This window comes from Vulpes vulpes, chromosome 4 (assembly GCF_048418805.1).
Source record: "Vulpes vulpes isolate BD-2025 chromosome 4, VulVul3, whole genome shotgun sequence".
Taxonomy (NCBI): domain Eukaryota; kingdom Metazoa; phylum Chordata; class Mammalia; order Carnivora; family Canidae; genus Vulpes; species Vulpes vulpes.
In genome coordinates this window covers 53,197,155-53,218,463 of record NC_132783.1, presented here as the reverse complement: position 1 = coordinate 53,218,463, position 21,309 = coordinate 53,197,155, and positions in this window count along the sequence as shown.

Sequence of the window (21,309 nt, the reverse complement as noted above, 5' to 3'; positions counted from 1 at the left end):
AGATGGAAGATGAAAATATTCCAGGAAAGAAATCCCTGACCAATGAAAACCAAACAGCCCAGGTTACTTCTTCTAAGATGATCAATAACTTTTATTAAATCTAAATCCCTGTACTAGCAAGTGGGGAATTCTCCATTGCTGTTTTTTCCCCTGTTAGCTCTGTCTGGCTGAACATAAAGCGATAAATAAGGAGGAAAACAATTTGTGTTATTCCCTTGCTGTACTGCTGTACTTTCCTTTTGCATCACCAGTAATAGAAAATTAGGCTGTGCACATTTCATTGTTAATGCACTCTCAACGACTTTTCTGCCTTCGTCTGACAGCTCTGGCTTCATTACAACATACCACAGATCTGAGAAAAATATGCCGTTCTATGCTGTGTTTCCCCAAATAACTTTTTCATTTTGCAGGGTAGAAAGAACCTGCTCTACCCAAAAGGATAAACAAAGCTATTAAGTTCATCATCGGTCTTTTAAAAGACTTTCAAAACAGCCATATTAAAAAAAAACTATAAGCTCCATAGAGCAGTAATACACTAGACATAAATTTAAAAAGTATGTCTTCATTGAAAACAACTATGACACAAACATTCACCTACGTCTTTGGGAAAATATAAATGATAGGAACTCTTAACTTTGCCAAGTTCTATGTGAAGAACCAAAAGAGTACTTTCTCAGAGAAATAGAAAATATGCCTCTAGGTTCACTTCCTTCTTTTTCTTATTAGATTGATGCATTTCAGCTTCCTTTTACCTACTTTTCTATCTTGCCCTGGAGATGGATCCTCAGTTCATATAACTGTAAAGGTGAATCGAGGAAGGTTTATTTTTTTTAAAAAAAGGGCAACTGTCAACTTTGCTTCTTTGACTTTAGAACCTATGACATAGGGGATCCCTGCGTGGCTCAGTGGTTTAGCGCCTGCCTTTGGCCCAGGGCGTGATCCTGGAGACCTGGGATTGAGTCCCATGTCGGGCTCCCTGCATGGGGCCTGCTTCTCCCTCTGCCTGTGTCTCTGCCTCTTGCTCTCTCTGTGTTCTCTCATGAATAAATAAAATCTTTTAAAAAAAACAAAAAAAAGTATGACATATTCTGGCATGATCCAATGCAGAGGCAGGGCTGCAAGCTAGGTGTACCCATGTTATCACGGACAATGATTCAAAGGTCACCAGACATCACTATTTCCTGTTGTTAGTGAAATTGCAAACGGGCACATTTTTAGTGACATTACTCATAACCACACTATGGTTGTTTAAATTGGAAGGAATGATAATGAGAGTAATTTGTGGGTAATTAAGCCTCTCTTTTCCACCTGTCAGTTATGCAAACTACAAGGACATGAACAGCATAGTCATGTGTTGCTTCAATTATGAAAAGTTTCATGAGGACGTTGAATAATGTGGGTAGTCTGTTAGAATGTTAAAGAGGAAAAAATTGAAATCTGTTATGGGCTTTTAAAGAGTTTTATTGAGATATAATTTACATATCATAGAATTCATCCATTTTAAGTGGATACTTAAATGAATATTAGTATGTTTACAGTGTTGTACAATCTTCTAGAATCTAAATTTAGAACATTTCCATTGCCCTAAGAAAAAACTTTGTGCCCATTTAGCCACTCCTTTTTTCCTTACCTCCAACCCTTAGCAGACTACTAGTTTACTTTCTCTATATGTTTGCCTTTCTAGGACATTTCACATAAATAGAGTCATACATATTGATGTTGTGTCTGGTTTCTGTCAGAGAGCATTTTTTAGTTTCATGCACATTGTGGCATATATCAGAGCCTCATTCCTTTTTATTGCTGAATAGTTTTCCATTCTATGGATTTACCACATTTTATCTACTCACCATCTGATGGACATTTGAGCTATTTCCAGTTTTCATTATTGTGCATCATGTTGTTATGAATATTTGTGCACACCTTCTTTGTGTGTATATATGTTATTTCTCTTGAGAGTGGATTTGCTAAATTAAATGGCAAGTGTAACTTTTTTAGGAAACTGCTAAGCTGCTTTCCAAAGTGGCTACTTCATTTTACATTCTTACCAGCAATGTAAGAGGATTCCAGTTTCTGCACACCTCTGGACACACTTCTTATTGTTTGGTTTTTTGGTATACTCATCCTAGTGGGTGAAAAATGGTATCTCATAATGATTTTGATATGCACTTCTCTAATGAGGAATGATGCTGAGCATCCTTTCATGTTCCTATTGGCTTATCAGTAGTTTGTTGGTATAGCTTCTTTGGTTTTGTGTCTGTTCAAATCCTTTGTTCATGTTAACATTGGGATATTTACTTATTCCATCTGCCTATCTCCTCCTAGAGGAAAGTCCTATCTTATATTTTAGGGCTATTACTCCCCTTGCATCTAAAAAATTGTTTTCATAATGCATTGTATTAAATTGTTTGATCATGTAATCCTAAACAAACCATTGTTTGGCTTCTTCTTATGTTTTAAAAAATGGATTTATATTGTGTATAGACTTCAGTAGTAGAATCTTGAATGTTCTTATAAGTTCAATTTTCATGTTGGGTAAACAGTGATACCAGAATACTTAACACAAAAAGGTCTTTTCTTTTTTACTTTCTTTCTTCTTTTTTTTTAAGTAGGCTCCATGTCCAATGTGGGGCTTGAACTCATGATCCTGAAATCAAGAGTTGCATGCTCTATTGACTGAGCCAGCCAGACACCCCAGAAGTTATTTTTAAGTACAAAAAAAAAAAAAAAAGAAAAAGTATAAATGAGAACATATAGCAAAGGATTCTTGTCTTTTTGGAAGATTGAACAGTTATTATAAGTTACAAAAGTTGCCCTCAGATGCCCCCAGAATTTATGAACATCAACTACTGTACTAATTTGTTATGAGGATCTAGAGCTATTTGTCTCTAAATAGTCCCATCCTCCTGGGAATTTTTCAGTTTGCAAAACTAATTTTTATAGTTTTCTTGTCTCTTTTTTCTCTGAATCTAATAATTGCATCTTTTATTCCTCTCAGTTCTTTCTGCATGCTGTTTCCTATCCAACATAGATTAAAAAAACAGATAATCTAGGATTAGCTTCAATATTTATATTCTGATTAAAAGTTGGGGGGGGTTCCTTTGGAGATGAGTTAACACATTTTAATGCATAGATTATGTGAAATATATTTTGGTTGCTGAAGCCTCTTCTTGTTTCTTTCTTTGTTCTTAGCTTTTTCTGGGGAGAGATTCCAGAGGGTAGGTTTGAAGTTGGATTTGGTGTTGAATCCTTGCTCTGCCATTTTATCAGCTATGAACCAATGACTCCAATTTCTTTATCCTCTAATGAGGATAGGGATGTGTTTATCACAGTATGACCTAAAATAAGAGGGTATCTCTCAACACCTAATATAAGCACTCAGTGGATATTATCTTTTTTTATAAGACTAAAGAAGCTTATCAACAATATCAAGCTCTCAAATTGCTCTTCGGTGACATTGGAGAGTAGGAAAAACAAAAACAGTAGATAATAAAGACTGTGCTTGATATTTGGATGGTGGGAGGTGGTAGCGGTAGGAATGGTGATAGGAAAGAAGTGATTCAGGAAAGCCAGATCAAGCAAACTCCTTCTTCCTGGTCCAAGTTGATGGCAGGACTGTACCATCAAGAAGGTCCTGAAAGAGGGCTTAAGCATTATCCAGCTCATAATTCTCAAGTTTTACCACCACCTAGATTTTCTTTTATTATTACGTCTTCTACTGGTTTCACTGAACAAATCTGTTCACCAAGAGATCTGATGTGCCAGGGAATTAACTAATTTGTGTGGTGAACAAAGTCTAGAGAAGAAGAATGATTTTTCCCCCCTTTCTCCATTCCAGAGAATGAAGAGGCAGTGAGGTCGGGCCTCAGAGACTACTGTAAGCATGTGGACTCTCCTCTAGCTCTTTGTTTGGCTAGGGTCCATGGCTCCACCTGAGCCTTATACAGAGAAGCCATTCTTCTTCCTCCTGTGCTGAATCTGGTTTAGCCGAAGTGCAGTAAAATCTATAGGGTATATGAGCCTGTCAGCAATTCAAGAAGACGTCATCTTGAGCTTGGCAGACATCCCTAGAAGGTGTCTGCAACCAGGGTGGTGGTTTTTGCAATTGCAGACAGATTTGCAGACAGCAGACACCATGTAGTTGACAGGAGGACAAGAATAGGATTTCACTGGTGTGTGGGCATTTGTGGAACTCCCCAGGGATTCTCAGAAGTAACTATGGGAGAGATGATTAAGGAAGTAGCTGAAAATTATACAGATGAAGATGATGTATCAAATAATTTTTGGCTTCAATGATAACAAAGTCATTTAAACTCACAGAGAGGTGAGGTTCCAAGATTTTGAGTTATTTAAATAATAATTCACAAATTAAAACAAAAATAACCACTTGTGTTAATCTAGGAAAAAGTTATTTTAATTATATATTTTACTAAAAACTATATAATTAAAATCTTTAGAATTATAATGTTTTAGTTAGCATATGCATTGTCATTCATGCATAGGCCCCTGTAGTTCATATATCTTTTTATTAGATTCTAGAATCTCTAAGGATCTTAAATTGGGAATCATGATATAGTTTCCATTCCAACATGGATCAACAAGACAATGATAAAACTAGTATTAGAACTCAGCTCTCTTTTTAACTCAGTGTTGTTGTTTTTTTCAGTCTCGTACTATTTCTTCTAACCCTTTTAAATATCCATAGCCCATAGCTCTGTATTATAAGAAAGTAACCCAGCAAATATATAGAGCAATTAGTGAGTTGTACAGTAGCCAGATATGCTGGTGGCCCTTTTCACTCAGCTCTAAAGATGAAGTATTTTGTTGTTTTGGATGGATCTGGGGGAAGGAGAGAAGGGACAGGCTTGTAGCAGAATGTCACCATGATTAGTAATCAGGGAAAGCAGAAACCCAAGGTTTACTTACCTAGCACTGCTTAAGGAGCCACAATTCAGCTCTTGGGAGAAGAGAGAACCAGCATGGTGGCAAGTTGGAACAGGGAGAATAGAGACTATAGCAACTAGCTCAGAGAAAATATTTATGGGTTTAGGTGGCCAAGGGAAAGTGGAGGGGACCTGGCATCTGGGGGGTACGGAGGGTCTCAGAGAGGCTGGTCATCCAGACCTTTCCAGCAGAGGGCAGTCACAGCTTATTTTTTCTCAGGCAGTTCTTGGATTCACTCCTTGGCTTTCGCTACCAAGTCTGAGCTAACTCTGGAGTCTCAGGACATGGTGGAGGATAGTTTCCTCTCACGCAAGAGTCTTCCCCAATCTGTAGAGAGGGAAAATGATTTTTATTGGGGTCTCAAATTCCAGAGAGAATCTTGGTGGGAATCTAGCAATATTGTCTTGAGCAGGGCATGGAACTGAGAGTCCATCCATATAGATCTTCTTTTTGCTTCCCTGCTTCAAGCTTGATCAGCTCTCTATTTGGAATGTCTTCACTCAGACTTCAATACATTTTAGACAAAGGCTGACTGAAGGTATGGTTGCTTAACTAAAATTTGCTTGCAATGGAGAAAAATATAGAGATGTCTGAAAGTGGAAGTTTTTTTTTTTTTGAAGGTGGAGGTTTTTAAGTATTTAACAGATTTTTTTTACATGTCTGAGGGAAAAAATAAAACCCTACTTCATTTGAAGTTGGAGACTTCAAATGCCTAGAAGGCACTTATTTTAAGAACTATTTTGCTTGTGATTCTTGATAATGAAGAGTAGCAGAATGTTATTTCAAAATATGTCACTTTTAGTATATTGATTATTTCTAGTTGATTATTTGCTTGAAAAACAGCAGATACAGGGAAAGGCTCTCTCTGAACTCTCTTTATTTGCCTAAAGACAGATCCTCCGAAAGGGACCCAATTATCTCTTCCCAGGAGCCTCATCACATGAGAGGAGACTGGAAGTCCATACCACTTCCAAACCAGCTGTAACACAAACTATCAGATTTCCTATTCATTCTTCTAAGGGACTATTCATATTATCTAAAAATCATTTACTCTCCCCTAAAAAGTCTACTTCCCCCTTTTCCTTTTCTTATTAAGAGGACATGCAAGCCTGAATTTTAAGTCACCACACAGAGTTACTCATTTTCTCCTGGATTTCTCCCACATATGTATGAGATATACATGTTAATAACTTTTTTTTTCTTGTTGATCTATTATCAAAGAGGTCTCAGCTAAGAACTCAGAAAAGTAGAGAAGGAATGTTACTTTTCCTGCTCTACAATAATTTACTTAAGTCCACAGTCTACAACTCTATTAACTTTGTATTTAAAAATAAGAAACGGAATATTAAGCTACTCTTACCTGCAACTAGGTTTTAGATCATCATACAGCATAAAATATTTCAATTCATTGCTGTTTCTTTCTCTTATTTGAATTTAGGATTCAGTGTGTACTTTAGCCAAATTATTCGAACCCTTTTTCTGATTCCAAAGGGAAATTAATTCAAGAGACTCACCTCCCAGTAAACTTTCAAGTTTATCATAAAGTCTTAACTATTGCATTTTTAATTGGGTACATTTAAATGTTATTCATTTCTTGCCATGCTTTCAGGATGGATATAAAGTTACGAGTTAACTGATATTGCAAGAATAAAGCAACTCTTTGGTTCCAAGTTGTAAAATATCTCAAGGTTCTACACCCAATTCCAATGTGTATATGTGGGGAGCATTCCTCATACCACCAGGCAACAGGATTCCAGCTCAGTGTTCTGGAATTCAACTCAATTCTGACACTATCTGCAGATAGCATCAGATCCCACAGGCTAAAGGGTTCAGTCTACAAGATTGCCCCCTCTCCCACTCTGCCTCCAGGTACAAATCACAAGACCAGGTTGTCACCCATGCTTCTGACCAACTGACTATAGATTAAAGTTTCCAAATACCCTCTCCTTGGGTTTGATTAATTTGCTGGAATGGCTCACAGAACTCAGAGAAACATTTTCTTACTACTTCATCAGTTTATCATAAAAAGATATAATTCAAGAACAAACAGATGTTAGAGAAATATAGGGAAAAGTATGGGGAAAGAAGGGAGAGATTTCATTCTCTTTCTGAGTGTATGAATCTCCTTAGAACTTCATGTGTTCACCAACCTGAAAGCTCTCTGAACTGTCCTTTTGGGGTTTTATGAAGGCACCATTATTTAAGCATGATTGATTAAATCATTGGCCTTGGACAACTGATCCAAATTCCAGACCCTCCTCCTTCTGGAGAGGTAAGGGGGTGGGACTGAAAATTTCAAACTTCTACTCACAAGGTTGGTTGGTTCCCTTGGTAACCAGACCCTGCCTTAACTAGTTGGGTCCAAAATTCCTCACTAACGTAAAAAAACTGTTATAGCTCTCATCACTTAGGAAATTTTGAGGGTTTTAGATGCTCTGTCTCAGAAATAGGATGAAGACCAAATACAGTTGAGTTTTGCATAACCCTGGGGGTTAGGGATGCCAGTATCCTGCAGTCAAAAATCTGCATATAACTTTTGACTCTCTAGAAAATTAACTAACGATAGCCTATTGTTGACCAGAAGGTTTATTGATAAGTTATTTAGCATATTTTGCATGTTATATGAAGTAGAGAAATAGGCTAGAGGAAAAAAATGTTATTTAAAAATTCATAAGAGAAAATACATTTACAGTACTGTCCTATATTTATTGAAAAAAATTCATCTATAAATGGATCCAAATAGTTTGAACCCATGTTGTTCAAAGCTGAATTGTATGTATCTCTTATTATAAATCACAATACCACAATAATTTAATTAGAAACCTGAGTCCACATCTATACCCTAACTCTGACAACTCCTAACATTAACATGGTTTAAAGATGCCCATTGATGGATTCATTTGGCAAAAACAAGTTTATATACCTCCAAATGGATATAAATATACAATTTTAATTTTTTTAGAGGAAACATTTTGTCCATTCCTGTAAGAAGATGAATAGGGTTATTTTTCCTACTCTTGAGTAGAAGAGAAAGGCCATGATATTTCTATGGAATGGGTTCTCCTTGCCTTGGAGGGAGGCTGTGACAGATTATAGATTATACCGAATCTCATATGCTTTTCTTACAAAGTGATTGACAGCCCCCCCCATGGGGTTTATGTCCCCGTCCCCTGAAGTTGGGCAAGGCTTATCACCACCTTAACTAGTGGAATATCTCAGAAGGGATGCTTGTGATTTTTAACGCAAAGTCATAAAAAGAATGCAGTTTCTTCCTCTTCCTCTCTCTTTCTCTTTCCTCCTCTCTCTTTCCCTCCTGGAGGAATATAGGAGTTGTGTGCCCAAGTATAGGGGGTATCAAGACAGAAGTGATATTGATAGCTAAAAATTCCAACATTTTTTTTAAAGATTTTATTTATTTATTCATGAGAGACACACAGAGAGAAGACAGAGACACAAGGTAGGACTGGATCCCGCGACCCCAAGATCACACCCTGGGCCAAAGGCAAGTGCTAAATCACTGAACCCACCCAGGGATCCCCAAAACTCCAACATTTTTGAGGAGCCAATTTATACTGTAGGTAGCATGTGGGCTCAAAGGCCTTTGATATTAATCCTATTAATGTTATGAGGGCAAAAACTCTCTGAAATCTATAGATTAGTCAAATAGTGAAAAGAGGAGGTTTTCTACTCCTTTGTCCTTTTAAATTAAACTGAGAGAATTTTCATTTTGAAGCCTCTCCAATATCCCAAGAGTGGAAATAAAGACTAAGAAAGAAAACCCAGGCCACCATAACCTTGTCTTTCTCAGTGACTCAAACGTATGAAACTCATGAGATAAGCATCAGAAGATAGACTTGCAAAACACTTGACCATTTAGTTCAAGGTTAGAAAACAACTGTGATTTCTCTCAAGACTTGAAAGGACATGTTAGAGAGCTTTCAATTAATGGTATAATTTTTTATTTATTCCTATTGCTTCTTGAAAACTCATCTTGAGGGTCATCAACAGGCAAGACACAGACAGGAGCCTGTCATCTGCAAAGGCCACTAACATGCACTAGTGTCTTTTACTACATGAACACAGTCATTAAATTGCTCTTGCTTTAAATCTTCACATACCAAATTTCTGATGGCTATATGTGGACAGAAGGCGTAAATGAAGAAGTCCTGTAATTCCTAGGAGACATACTGAGCACCTTGGGGTAATATTATATTAAGGAACCCTAAAGGTGAGCACAATGGAAGTAAACATTCCTGTTTCACACCAATTTTGTGCTGACCCACAGGGCTTCTCCACTCAAGAACACCATGTGATTTATTCTTTCTGTATTAATAAATGTTGAACATTGGTAGGTCATTTTTTTGTAATCCTGCACTAACATCAGGCATTCTTTGTCATGCCTATGTTCCAGAGATCTCAAGCACAATATGTAAAAGTGAAAGAAAACCATAGGGAAATAAAAGAGACTCTTAGATATTCTTTTGGGCCAGATGTGTCTTCCTTGACTACTGGCTCCAAACATGATCTAGGAGCTTTGCATAGTGCAGGTTCATCTATCTCTTTATATCATATCTCATCATATATAATTTCCTCATATTTTATATATATGCATATTTCATACAATATATAAAATACTGTTTTCCTTTTCAGTGTTCACACAATGATTTCCTATGCTACTATCATTTAAAACTATTACATCTCACCAATTAATGTGTGACAGAAAAAAGTACATTAAAATTTACCAATATGGTGACCCTATACATCTGGTGACAATCTGTGACATTTTAGTACATGATACTCTAAATACACAGTAGTGCAAATATTCACTCTAACATTCTGTGCACTGTGTTTTATTGTTTCTTTTTTTTTTTAATCTTCTTGACTGAACACTATCAGCAGGGATTAGCAGTTCATTTTCTGAGCTCCTATAGTAACTGATAATTGCTTTTTTATGTGTGTTGGTTGTTGGTGGTGTTGTTTTTGATACTGTTGTGTTTTGTGGTTTACATATCTGGGAACCTCTGAGAGGTAAGATCCATGTGTCATTCATGTTTCTAACACCTGCATGTCACATATGTGCTTGGAATAGATGCTTAATTTATGTCTACTGAATGAAGGCACGGTTCTCTCTCTCTCCTTTTTTTTGGTAAAGATTTTATTTATTTATTTATGAGATACAGATTGAGAGAGAGAGAGAGAGAGAGAGAGAGAGAGGCAGAGATACAGGCAGAGGGAAAAACAGGCTCCATGCAGGGAGCCTGATGTAGGACTCGATCCCGGGACTCCAATATCATGCCCTGAGCCATAGGAGACTCTCAACTGCTGAGCCACCCAGGCTTCCCAAGGCATGGTTCTTTTGATGTTATTTTGCTTAAATCTATTTTGGATTCTTAGATTAAGATTCTGTTTGACATTTAACTTAGTGTAGAAAAATTCTCCCAATTACAGGCAGACTTGGTATGCCTTGTAAAGTTCTCAGAAGTAGATATAATCTGTTTCTGCTTTTACAACATTGAGAATTTATCTGTGAAGTCATCTGTGTCTGTGCTATTTTTCTAGATTTCTATTATTTTCTCAGAGAGGAAGTATTAATAGATTGTGTCTGCACTTCCTTTCCTTCTTTAACCCACAAACATGTTGATGGTTTCTGTTTTATTACAATATAACTCCTCGGAAGATAAATCTAAAATCTTCTCAAAATTAAATGATTACATCACATATAAATTCATAATGACTTTAAATATCTCAGTCCGTACATTTGGCCAATGTTATAAGGATTAGTATCATTAGATGAGCATTTTACCTTAAAGGGGGAAAAAGTTAAACCAAGCTTTGATTCTTTCATGGAGGAAGCTACAATTAAACATTTATAACTTCCAAATAATTTTATTAATGATCTTGAAATATGCTCAAGGCTTAGTCATATATTTTAGGAGTTACATTTATTAAGTTCATAAAAGTTTATTAATTATTAAAGTACTTTTGAGGGTGGAAAGCAATCTCATTTCTACAAAAGATAAGAAATAACTTTCAGGGAAGTGAATTCAAGGTGGTGGTGTAGGAAGACTCTGTGCTCCTCCCACAGACACACTGAATCTATACCTCCATATGGAGCAGTTACTCCTAAGAAAGAACAAAAGCCTGGGTCAATAGCTCCTGCACAAAAAACAACAGAGAGCCCCAATGCAGCCTGTCTGGGGACCCCCTGACCTGTGCTCACTGCAGTTCCAGTTGCCTTGCCAAAGCTGCCAGGCACATGCATGCTATGCAGGGGATGAGCCTATAGAAGTCCACTCCTTCAAGACTGGTAGAGGTAGCTGTTCTGGCTAACTCATAGAAACAAATGCAGAAAGACAAAAACAATGAGGAGACAAAGGAATATGTTCCAAGCAGAAAACAAGATAAAACTCCAGAAAAAGACCACAATAAATGAAAAATATACTAGAGGAAATCAACAGAAGATTAGTTGAACAAAGGAATAAATCCATAATCTTGATGACAGAATAGTAAAAATCACCCAATTAGAACAGCAATGAGAAAAATAATAAAGTGAGGATAGTTTAAGGAACCTTTAGAACACCATTAAGTGTACTGACATTCTCGTTATAGAGGTCCCCGAAGGAGAATAGAGGGAGAAAGAAGCAGAAAACTTATTTGAACAAATAAAAGACTGAAAACTTTCCTAATCTGGAGAAGAAAATAGACATCCACATCCAGGAAGCACAAGGTTGCCAAACAAGATGATACCAAAACCAGATGAAGGTACTACAAAACCAGATGAGGTACCACAAAAAAAAAAAAAAAAAAAGGAACACTATAGGCTAATATTCCTGATGAACATAGTTGCTGAGTTGTTGAGAAATCCTCAACAAAATATTAGTGAACTCTATTCAAAACAAATTAAAAGGATCATTCACCATTATCAAGTATGATTTATTCCAAGGGTACAAGGATATTTCAGCATCTGCATATCAATCAGTGTGATACATCACATTAGCCAAACAAAGGATAAAGACAGGGATCCCACTCCTGCCACTTTTATTCAACACAGTATTGGAAGTCCTAGCCACAGAAACTGGGCAAGAAAAATAAAATGCATCCAAATTGAAATGGAAGAAGTAAAACTCTTGCTATTTGCAGATGACATGATACTATATTTAGAAAATCAAAAGATTCCACCAAGAAAGTGTTAAATCTAATAAATGAATTCAGTAAAGTTATAAGATGCAAAATTAATAAACAGAATTAATTGCATTTCTAGACACTAATTATAAGTTATCAGAAGAGAAATAAAGAGAAATCAAGAAAAAAATCCCATTTACAACTGCATAAAAAGAATAAAATACCTAGGAATAAATTTAACCAAGGAGGTGAAAGACCTATACTCTGAAAACTGTAAGACATTGATGAAAGAAATGAAATGACTCAAATAAATGGAAAGATACACCATGCTCATAGATGGGAAGAATTAATATTGTTAACATGTCCATACTACCCAATGCTTCTCTCTCCCTCTGCCCTGCCCTCTGCTTGTGGGCACTCTTTCTCAAGTCAATCAATCTTTTTTTTTTTTTTTTAAATCAATCTTTAAAAAAATAAAAGAAAAAAATCCTAAAATTTCTATGGAACCACAAAAATCCTTAAATAGCCAAAGTAATCTAGAGAAAAAACGAAACAAAAACAAATCAGGGTCCCTGAGTTCAGACAATACTACAAAGCTATAGTAATCAAACCAGTATAGTACTGGTAGGAAAGCAGACACTTGGGTGAATGGAATAGAATAGAGAACCCAGAAATAAACCCATGTATAAATGGTTAAATAATCTATGACAAAGTAAGCTAGAATATATAATGGGAAAAAGATAGTATATTCAATAAATTGTGGTGAGAAAACTGGACAGTTACATGTAAAAGAACAAAACTGGATCACTATCTGACACCATACACAAAAATAAATTCAAAATGGATAAGGACTTGAATGTGAGATCTGAAACCATAAAAATTCTAGAAGAAAATAGGCAGTAATTCTGATAATATAGCTTTAACAATATATATTTTGGCTCAGTCTCCTCAGGCAAGGGCAGCAAAAGCTAAAATAAATAAATGGGATTGTATGGAGTTTACTAAGTAAAAATCTTCTGTACAGTAATAGAAACCATCAACAAAATGAAAAGACAATCTATTGAATGGGAGAAGATATATTTGCAAATCATATATCCAATAAGGGGTTAATATTAAAAATATATAAAGACTTATACAATTTAAAATAAAAAAATTCAAACCTCATAAAAAATTGAAAAAAATTTTTTAAAAAATCCCTGAAACCCAATAAAAAAAAAACAAAATAATGAAAACAAAGGTTTTAATAGACATTTTCCCCAAAAACATGTACAGATGGCCTAGGCACATAAATTTCACTAATCATCCTGGAAATACAAATCAAAACCACAATGAGACATCACCTCACATTGATCACAAAAAGACAAAAAATAATAGGTGTTGGCTAGAATGTTAAGGAAAGGGAACCATTGTACACCGTTGCTGGCAATGTCGTTGGTGCAGCCAGTATGGAGGTTTTCCCCAAAATTAAAACTAGAAATACCATATGATCCAGCAATTCCACTTATGAGTATTTATCTGAAGAAAATAAAAACAGTTCAAAGGGATATTTGCACCTTTATGTTTATTGCAGCATTATTTACAATAGCCAACATGTGGAAGCAACCTAAGTGTCCAAGGTAAAAGGATAAAGAAGATGTGGTGTATTTACAAGAGAATATTACTCAGCCCTAAAAAAGAGTGAAATCTTGTCACTTGTGACAACAGGAATGGACCTACAGGGTATTATGCTAAGTGAAATAAACCAGAGAAAGGCAAATACTCTATGATTTCACTTACATGTGGAATCTAAAAAACAAAACACACCAAATAAAAAAAAAAAAAGCAGACCCATAAACACAGAGAACAAACTAGTGGTTGCCAGAGGTTAGAAAGTGGTATGGGCAAAATGGGTAAAGGATAATGGGAGGTATAGGCTTCCAGTTACGGAATGTGTAAGTCATGGGGATGAGAAGTTCAGCATAGGGAATATAGCTATACTTGTGAACATAGCATAACTTATAGACTTGTAGAATTACTATGCTGTGCACCTGAAACTAATTCTGTGTGACCTATACTTTAAAAAATTAAAGTGATAAAGACATTATATATTGAGAAATTTAAAAATTCATTAAGAAGATAAACTATTATAAGTGTATACGTAATAAAGCAGTCCAAAAAATGAAGAAAAATGATAAAATTGATAGACAATTCCATAGTAATATTTAGAAACTTCAATAGTCCACTTTAAATAATGAATAGAAAAACTAGAGCAAAGATCAATAAGGAAACACAGGACTCCATAATAAAGTGGTAATTCTCACTTCCAGATTAGTATATATAATATAGCATATTATTATAAGTTTTGAACTTGAAAATATCAATTTCTAGTAAATCACAGGCTCATAACAAAGTAAGCAATATTAATTGTCTGGGACATATAATTCTGTTTATGGGTAAACATTTCTTCTTTATATGAACCTCACATTTTTCCTCTGTGAAATGGTTTAATAACATGTTGTAGATGTTGACAGATCCAATGAGTTAATTTGCAAAGTACTATCTTTATAACAAACAGTAAAATAAGTATATTATTATTAAAATAGTGGAAAGTGATGAAGCACTGCTGAGCATTCTGCAGAACTCAACAATAAAGAATATTAGCCAGTAAAACAAACAGTTCCTCCCAAATAAGAAATAGCTTTTAGTCAATTTGTGCAATAGTACTTTAGGTGACACATAAAATAATGCCTTAATACACTGAGATCTTTTTTTCTTGTCCCCTGAAAAGGGTAAGTAATTTTATAGTTTCAGTAAGTATTCTTATTTTTTTGCAGCTTTGGCATACAACTAATTGTTGTTATTGTGAATATGAGATTTGAATAGAATATGGTTATTTTGGGGTGCCTGGGTGGCTTAGTGGGTTAAGTGACTGCCTTCGGCTCAGGTCATGATCCTGCGGTCCTGGAATGTCAGGCTCCCTGCTCAACGGGGAGCCTACTTCTCCTTCCCCCTCTTCCCCAGCTCATGCTTGCTCTCTCTTTCTCTCAAATAAATAAATAAAATCTTAAAAAAATGGATATTTTGATACCATAATTTGTTTTTTCTTCCTTCCTCCTATTATACTATTTAGAGGAAATATTTTTGAGTAACCCTCATTTTCTTCTAGAAGTAATTGTTTCCCTTTTTTTATACTCTACCCTTGATTTGGAAGATCTGTTACTTTATTAGTGATGCAGCAAGAAATATTCTAGTAGCAGAGTTAATAAAACTTCATAAGGGCTAATGGAAGAATGAATGAGGTCATAATGAGAAAACCATTACATATTATTGAAGTCGCATCTGACATCCTGTCATTAGCATATCATGTACAGTAGCCATAGTGAACTAGTTAGGTAAATAGATGATGACACCAGGCTTGAGTGGGTTTCTATCATGCTGCCACAACTAGCTAGCTATATGTAATTAACCTCTCTGCATTTCAGCTTTCATTTGTAAAATGGGAAGGTAAATAATAATAATAATGCTAACATCATAGGGTTATTGTAAAGAGCAACAGATGATGTATATAAGAAACTTAGGGTAATGACTAGTATATAGGAAACAATATACTTTAGCTATTATTATTAGTAGTAACAGTCTAGAATACTGAGGTATAATCATTCATATACAAGTTTAATTGTAACAGGCAAATAATTCCAATTATCCCACTTTGTGAATGGGGAAATTGAGGTATATAATGTCTTTAAATGTTTATCCTAAAAGCCTTGAAATAAGCACTAGTACCTGAAGACATCTTGTAACAACTTATTATAGCCTCTTTTATAGCAGAATGCGTCTCCTTTACTGTATATTCTAGTAAAGAAAATCTTATATGCATATGATCTACATTATTTACACCAAGAAATGGTTTTCAAATTAGTACTATCTGTAAAGGTAGATGAGAATAACAAACCACTAATACTAGAAGCCAAAGGGGGCATAGCTGGAAGCAGCCAGCCAAAAGAGAGAAATTTATCTGAAATCTCATGTTTTATCATTTAAAAATGGTGAATGTGCCCTTTGACCTCTTTGTCAATCGGATTCTGGTAGGAAACACTTGCCATTTTCAAACTGGGTAATTGAGAAGAATTTTATAAAGAGATTGTGTATAAATAAAGGTGTTGGTGGGTTTTATAATTACAAAGTTGTAGTGTAGTATCACGGGTCTAGCGACAGGTTGGGGTCACTTATAGCACTCCTAAGCCTGAGGAGTCCAGGAAAAGGAGGAGTAACCAGAACCCAGCCTCCTGGAAAGGTCTGCCTGGTAGGGGTTCTGGCTTTGCTGAACATGACACAGACAACACAAAACACCTGAACAGGGGTATCCAGGAAATAAATGCACCAAACACTCCTCTGGACCACCCATCTCTAGCCTGCACCTCTGACAGTCTGAAAGCGATGGGTAGCGCCATGGTCAGGGGGCCTGTGGAGCCTATCTGTACAAGTCAGGCTGTAAGTGCACAGAGCAAGATGGTAAGGGTGAAGGCAGAGAGACAAGACCAAACGGAAGATATCCAGCACATCTACGTACATTTATGTTTGCTTCAACATTAAAATGACTTAAGCACTTACTCATTAAAACTACCATCTGACATTTCAGGAAAATGGATTCTTCAGGATGAAAGAGTTCGTGTGTCCTGGTTTGGGTAGCGTAGAAATAAATCTTGACTGCAAAATTGATCTTTGGCAATTTTTGAATCCCTAAGTCCTGTGTTAGTTTTCTACTGTTGTGTAACAAATTCCCAGAACTCAGTGAATTTCAGCAGTTCATATTTGTTATCTCACAATTTCTGTGTTTGGAAGTACTGGTGCGGCATTTCTGGATTCTCCAGAATCCAGACGTGGGTCTTGCCTGACAAATCAAGGTGTTGGTTAGGGGCTGCGGTTCTCACCTGAGTGTGGGGCTTCTCTATCCAAGCTCACTGGTTGTTGGCAGAATTTATTTCTTTGTAGTTGTAGAGTCAAGTAGCTATTTTTCTTCTGGTCATCAGCTGGAGAAGTCTCTCAGTTCCCAGAGTGTCTGCAGTTGCTTGCCATGTAGCACCCATTTGCAGTTTGCAACACAGAATGCTTGTTTTCTTACCGGCCTGTTGGAGTGTGTCTGATTTCCAGGGCCAGCTGGAGAAAACTCTCCGTTTAAAGGGCTCATGTGCTTCTGTCTGTTACATGCAGATTATCTACTTTAGGGTCAAGTGATTTGGGACCTGAATTACATTCATAATATCACCTCACAGAAGGGACTGATTGAATAACTGGGGGGAAAGTGTATGTACATCAGGGGCTGAGAATGTTGAGGACCATCCTAGGATGTTGCCTACCACAGTGGCCTGAATAAATCAAAGTGGAATCACCTGGGACCTTCCTGCCACACTCTCCACAAGATCTAAAATGTATGAGATTTGGGGATCTGCAAAGTAGCAAAAGCTGCAATGCAGATGCTTTCAGAGGCCAAAAAGACAGCATACCTCACACGAATTTCTAGGATTTTCTGTTCACACAAAGCTTCATGTCAGGTGGCAGCATCATTATTAGCAACATTATTTCAGTTTTGGGAGAGCCCCTAGATTCAGCAGATGCAGGTCGCTCAAAATTGTAAATGTAGTCTCAGTTGAAATTTAAAATGCCCAGTACCATGTAATAATCCTTATTTTGCTTATAATTTAAAGTTCTCTCTTAATCAGCCCCACAGAGCCACATGAAGAATGGGGTTGTGATTGGGATTCCTGTTTCTTTCCACCCCTTAGGGATTCTAATTTTGCCAAATCTGGTTGAAGACTAGGGAGAGGGAGAGAGAGAGAGAAAGAACAAGAGAAACAGCGGTTTTGGGAAAGTCATAATTTCCTTAGTGTTGCACACCCTGGGAAGTGTTTACATCTAACCTGAGCTCATGAGCTGTCCTAAGATTCTTTAGAGAACCCTCTCCCTCCGGTCTCTCCTCTTCCTTTAAATGTGCATGGGGGCTGCTCATAGGTTTGTGTGCAGGTTCACGTGCACACACGCTCCTTCCTTCCCTTCCTCACTCACATACACACCTCACCAGGGATCTTCAACTTAGTGCAGGTGAAGGACTATCTTCCAGCGCTTGGACATAAAGCTCCTAATTCAGCCCCTGTGAATTTTTAAGGTTCCTCTAACAACTTTCAGCTGTGGGCGATGGAGATTTGTTAGCACAATTGAGCATATTTTCATGTTTATGATGCTTGCTTATAGAGTTTGACAGATCTCTCTGTTGTATTGTTCATCTTTTTGTAACTGATTTGGAGATGTTCTTCCTATCTTTCTAGATTCCAATATTTCATGAGGTATATGACTTCTTTTTAAATTTGCATAAGGAATCTTAGTTATCTAAGTTTTTATTTTAAGGTTTTATTTATTTATTTGGCAGAGAGAGAGAGCGAACACAAGGAAGATGAACTGCAGGCAGAGGGTGAGGGAGAAGCAGGCCCCCTGCCCCAGGCTTCCCACTGCATGGGGAGCCTGATACAGGGCTCCATCCCAGGACCTTGGGATCAGGACCTGAGCGGAAGGCAGAGGATTAACCAGCTGAGCCACCCAGGCACCCCTAAGTTTTAAATTTTAGTGTAAATTTGCCAATTGTTTCCCTTTTCCCTCCTTTTTGGAATGGTAATATTTTTTATTAGCATTTAACTTTATATTTTAAAAATCATATTTGATATGCAAAGTTAAAGTGAATCAGAAATCTTTTCCTAATTCTTAAATATCTGACAATGCTATATGTTTGAATGTATTATCATCATGCTTTAAACAAAAGGGAAATACATTTAAAGTCACAATGTAGGTATTTCATGTAATATTTAAAAACATTCTTAGTAATTATCTAGATCTATTTTAAAAATTTAGTAAATAGAAGAAAATGGCAAAATGCCAGACTTTTTACAATTGACTGATAAAGTTCAAGCAAAGAAGAAAGGGAAAGGAACTCACATTTGTTTTGCCTATGTTATTTGATCCACACAATTTCGCAAAGTATGTACTGCTATCCTCAATTTACAGATGGGTGCACTGAGCCTCAAAAAAGACTAAATGATTTGGCCAAGGAATTTAGGTTTAAAGCTGAAATTTGAAACCAGGTTTCCCTGGTTCTAAGCCTGGGTATTTACCACTATATCCCTTTGGATATCCAATTTATATGTCTCAAGTATCTACTCTGAAAAAAATTTGACTGTAAAACAGTGTGCATTTATATACAATGCCTCCCAAGAGTGAAAACATATGTGGAAATGCCCAGCAGAATGTTTGGCACATAGCTATTATTCTTTGTATTGACTTCGGGCAAAAAGAACGTAGATAACAGGCAAATACTTTCCAGCCCTTTAAGAAATCTTATCTTGCTTCTAAACACCTGTAATATCTTTGACAATGACATTCTGCTTAGATTTTTTTTTTTTTTAATGGCAGGCCAAGGTGCCTGTTCAGTTTGATTGAGAGGTGTCAAGTGGCTCTACAAAAAAGATGTAGGGAAATAATCATCCCCGAGATGCCAGTACTCCCACCAGAAATCTTTCAGGCACTTTCAGCTTCCATCCTGACAATTTGAATTTCAACTATGTTAGTCCTCTATGATATATTTAGAAAAACTGGCTGTGGAACATTAAAATAGTTTTAAGGTCTAAAGATTTTAGAACCCTATACATTAGCTGACTAACAGTGCAGGATGGCATTGAGGAAAATTAAACAATGTTGGTAATCATTAAGAATGTAGTAAACTGAATGTGATCCTATGTGGTTTACAAAGCAGATTCTTCCCAGGAAACAAGAGGTATCTTAAGTTCACAATCAGTCCAACGAAGCCAGATTATGCTAAGAAGGCTGCTCTTGTGTTCACTACTCAGCATTAAAGATGTGGATGGGTGAGAACATTTGGCTGGAAATGGCATCTAATGAGACAAAACACCCGGTTGGTAGGACAGAAACAACTACAGGCATAAGACAAACTCTGGGGCCCCCCCAGAGGACCTTTGTGTGGTCTAACTTTCCCACAGCGCTATTTACATCTTTGGAAATGCAAGAGGTTTAATTTTGCCAAGAATGAAGGTCTATGTATACGAGAGTTAGATAATGGCAGCTCTATTTTAGGCCCAAATAGTGTGTATTTATACGCACAGAGTAGTTGGAGGTTTTGAAACAATCATTGTTTAAAGTTCATAGAAAATTCACTAAAGCATTTTCTGAGAGTTGGAGTTCATAAATCCTACACCTCTTCCTCTCTACAGTTCCTTGATGAAGACAGATCCAAGGAGGCACAGAGAGATTACTTAGTTTTATAATGATTAAGCTAGATTGGAGGACATGGCTGGGCTATCTTCTTCTAGGAACTTGGACTTCAGGACCCTAACCTAATTACCCAGGAATAAGCAGACGGGCTGCACCTACACAGCACATACCTGGATGGCTCTGGGCAAGAGGCCGCTAAGCCTAGATGTGAAATAATATCAGCTTGGATATAGGTGTTCCATGCTGCCAAAAGTGCAGATGTGCTCTCTACCCCCACCCACTCTTGTATTTCCATCAATGTCGAGCTCTCATCACTTTCACCTACAAAAGTATCTATACACACACACTCACATGTGTGCTATGTCAACAGCAGGAAAAATCAGATTCTGATGACTTGCATGTGTTTGTTGATTCTATTTTAATTAAAGAAAAAAAAAAGCCTTTCATTGTAAATACTTTCAGTTCCACCGCAGATTTTTAGCAGAAGTGTGTCACGTTGAAAATCAATTATTCTAAACATCTAAAGCTAAAAGAATATTTTCAACAGCAGTGGCAAAAACAATAAAAAACCCCAAAGTCAGTAAATTTTAATCTATATAAGGTTTATTATGGAAAACAAAATGCAAAAAATCATACTTAAAATTTTTTGAGGGTAAAACTAAGTCATCCATTGAATTTCCTTCCTTCCTTCATTAAAAAATAAAGTCCAAAAATGAGAGTGGAACTGTATATAATTCCAAAATCTTGATCTAATATAAATTGTAACATTCCATCTTTTTTCTAGAAAATGAAAAAATTGGTAGGTCAATTTCTGGAGGATGGGGCTTTCTTGAATAAACCATTTTATGACTTTCATATATAGACATCATGAAAAGACATTTAGATTCTAATATTGGTACATTCATAAATAGAATCATTTTGAATATTACTGTTTCTTCAGAGATTTAACATTACACTACACTTTTGGTCTTTCTCAGCTGAGCATTTACACAC